We start from the raw sequence: 4,089 nt of genomic DNA, 5'->3' as shown, positions 1-4,089 counted from the left end.
TATATATATACACACACATATATACATATATATATCTTTACCAATTAGTTTTTTCATAATATTTACATAAGTATGTTTATTTTTATAAGAAATTGCCAGTCTTCCAGGGTGGCTGTACCATTTTCATTCCCACCAACAATGTCTGAGGGCCCCAGTTGCTCCACATACTCATCAGCATTTAGTGTTGTCAGATTTTGTTTTGTTTTGATAACCGTTCTATTAGGTGTATATTCATTTCAGTTTAAATTTGTATTTTCTGAATGTCTAATTTTGTCGAGCTTATTTTCTCATGTTTATATGCATTCATATAGCTTCTATAGTGAGATGTCTATTCAAATCTCTGTCATTTTTTTTTTATTAGATTCTTTGGGTTTTCTTAGTTTAGGCTGTTGTAATTTTATTAACTCTAATTGACATACAACAAACCACAGATATTTAAAATGTACAGTTTGGTAAGTTTTGACCTATACATACACTTATGAAACTATTATCAAAACCAAGATAGTGAACATAATCATTACTCCTTAAAATTTCTTTGGAATCTCTCTCTCTCTTCTCCCCTCCTTCAGTTCCCAGGAAACCATTTACCTGCTTTCTGTCACCACTGATAAGTTTGCAATTTCTATAAATTTATAAAAATGAAATCATATAGTATATACTCTTTTTGTTCGGCTTATTTTATTTAGCGAGATTGTTTTTTTAGATTCATCCAGTGTGTGTATCAATAGCTCATTCTTTTTTATTCCTTAGTATTATTCTATTGTATGGATTTACCACAATTTACCTACCCTTCACCAGCTGATGGGCATTTGAGTTTTTCTAGTTTTGCTCTATTCTTTAAAAACAAAAGCTGTTAGCTGGTATGAACATTTATATACAAATATTTGTATGAACATATACTTTCTTTTCTCTTAGATAAATAATTAGGAGTGGACTGCAAGATCATATGGTAGATGCATGTTTAACTTTTTAAGAAACTGCCAAAGTTTTCCAAAGTGGCTTACCATTTTACTTTGCCACCAGATATGTATGAGAGTTCCAGTTCCTTCATGTCCTTGCCCCATTTAGTATGATGGTCTTTTTAATTTTAGCCAATCTAGTAGGTACACAGTAAAATCTCATTGTGGTTTTAATCTATATTTTCCTAAGATTAATGATGTTGTGTACCTTTTATATTCTTATTTTCCATCTCTGTATCTTCTTTGGAGAAGTGACTGTTTAAATATTTTGCCTATTTTTAATTGGACTATTTGTTTTCTTATTACTGAGTTTTAAGAGTTCTTTATACATTCTGGATACAAGCCCTTCACCAGTTATATGTGTTTTCATTCACATAACAGTTTCTTTTCAAGACCAGGTGTTTTAAATTTTGACGAAGTCCAATTTATCAATTTGTTCTCTTATAGATATGTTTTTGGTGTCTTATCTAGATATTTTTGCCTAATCTAAAGTCACAAAATTTTTCTCCTATTTACTTCTAGAAATTCTATAATTTAGGATTTTACATTTACTTAAACAATCAATCCTGAGTAAAAGTTTTATATGGTGTGGATTATGGATCAAAGTTGTTTTCGTTTTTTGTTTTGTTTTGTTTTGCATGTGGATGATCGATTGTTCCAACACCACTTGTTGGAAACAATATTCTTTCTCTACTTGGTCTTCAGTGTTTCCCACCTGTACAATAGCAGTATGAACACTTATTTCTTCCTACCTCACATGATTTGGATGAGCATAAAATGTCACCATGGTGTTCTCTAAGGGGAATATCTGAGGCAGAGTACACAGTGACTAGATGTGTGGCCCCTGACCGGGTCAAACTTGGTTCAAATTCTGGCTTCAGAGTCACACTTTATGAGTCTGAATCTTGCCCCACTACTTGCTCTTATTTTTTTTCTCATATTTTCAGATCTTCAGGAAGTTATTAAGTCTTTCTATACCTCATGTTTTTCATCTGGAAAATGAACCTAATAGATCCTTCCTTGTAGGATTTATTGGAAGATTGAATATGATAATATATTAAAAAAAAAAAAGCACAGTGTCTAGGATATGCAAAGCATAAATAATAGTGCCCACATTAATTTTTCACTGTTGTGCCTTCTTGCCTAGCAAGTGCTCAATAAATATGTTTTAAATAATAACCTGTCTATGAAAGCATTTGCAACATGTAACCCTCCCCAAAAAGCAAGAAGTGTTGTTATTGCTGTTTTTGTTGTTATGTTTACACTATAAGCTCTCCCCTGACCCTCAGCAACCCCTGTGCTCCCCACTTTCTTAGTATTTGTCATCTGTGACACACCATTCTCTTTGCAATCTCTCTCCTCCCACTAGTATGAGCTCCTTAAAGGAAATGATCTGCTATACCTTGTTCCTCTCTGTATCCTCCACTTCCAGCTCAGTTCCTAACACAGAGTAGCCCTCAAAATGTGTTAAAATAAAAATTTTAAAAAATGGGAGAAAGGATTCCAATTTTTTGCCAAATACCTAAGCAAATGTGAAACAATTTTTCAAGCCCAGGCCAAGTAAACAAAGGAAACATCAAGCCTCTAATCATTCCATGAGCCCTAATTTTTCCTTCCACTCTTCTGTTGATCACATTTACCTGCCAAGCATCAATGCCAGGCCTGGCACACAGCGGAGCTCCTTAAGTGACAAGACTGCCAATCCTTGAGCCTGACACCTAGTGGCTAAAGTGGGGAATTCGGGCTACTTTTCAAAACAGCTCCAAGGCAAAAGGGTCTCAAAATGTGTAATATCTTACTTAACATACTCCCTTAGCTGAGGTGAAAGACCTAACCTTTACCTCCCCACCTGTTCCCACTTGCCAGAGGGGAGATGGAGTTTGGGTAGTTCTATGATATTAAAAAATTGGGGAGAAACCAAATTAATATTTTTTTGATATGTGTGAATATACTAAAAACCATTGAATTGCACACTTTAAGTGGGTAGATTACATGGTATGTAAATTACATCTCAATAAAGTTGTGGGCTTTTTAAAAATTTTTTTAAGTAAAAGGACCTAGAAGGTTTTTTGGGGGGTGGGGGGAGGGTTATAATCAATCAACTGATGGATAAAATTTTTTTAAATAATGATTTTTGGTTCCCTTTAATAATTCACTCAGTAAGTAACCCCCAGTATTATATAAAACCAAAAGTCTGTAGACTTTTGCATAACACTTGTCTCTTTTTTTAAAAAGGCAAAATGAAAAAAAACAAGAACTTAGATTTTTAGATCAATCTGCACCTTGTCAATAGGCTCCGTGTGGGCCAAGAACCACACCTACAGAATCCTTGGTCTAAGCACCTAGAAAAATTTTAAGTGTCTCTAAGTCCATAGAAAGAGTTTGAGTGTCTCCAAGAACGTGGAAAGAATGTGAATGTCACACAGGGAAAGATGACCTCTGACCCAGCTTCTCATCTAAAGAACTCATAAATATCACGCTAAAAGTAAGAGAAGTTGCTATTAATTGTTATTTAATATCTCCTACTGGGCAGGAAGAGTAACATAAAGGACTCTGCTTGGAGCCTGATACATATCATCTCATTTAATTCTCACGACACTACCACGTCCTAAACGCTACTATTATTTCCTCTTTATTGTTAAGGAAACTGAGGCTTAGAGAGGTTTATTTGCCCAAAGTCACACAGCCAGGGGTGGCAGAGGAGGGATTTGACTTTCCTCTGCACCATTCTGCCTCCTAATGTATCCATTTTATATCCAATTTACAGTGTGAGTTTTTTACTTCACGCTTTATAGTACATGAGGGCCTTTTGCATAATTAATGTACACATGCTTGATGTCTAGAACTCATTACTTGTTTTCTTGTTTTAAAATTATTACCGAAGTTTATGGTTATTGCAGCTTTATGTTCTCATGTTGGTTAGATCTGTGATTATCCATTGGTGCTACGGAAGAGTCGTGCTTCTCTTTAAAGACAACTCATCACAGAGGTGGCTTCGCTTGGCAAGAGCAGCCATCAGGGAGATGGGATGAGGCAAGCTTGACTCTGCCACGAGAAGAGGGACACTTGGGAAACTTAGCGTGTTGAATACAAGTGAGGAGCGATGCAAGTAGAATGTGTCTGATAGGGA

This window comes from Pteropus alecto, unplaced genomic scaffold (genome assembly GCF_000325575.1).
Source record: "Pteropus alecto unplaced genomic scaffold, ASM32557v1 scaffold39, whole genome shotgun sequence".
NCBI lineage: Eukaryota > Metazoa > Chordata > Mammalia > Chiroptera > Pteropodidae > Pteropus > Pteropus alecto.
Note: the sequence above shows the minus strand (reverse complement) of the source record.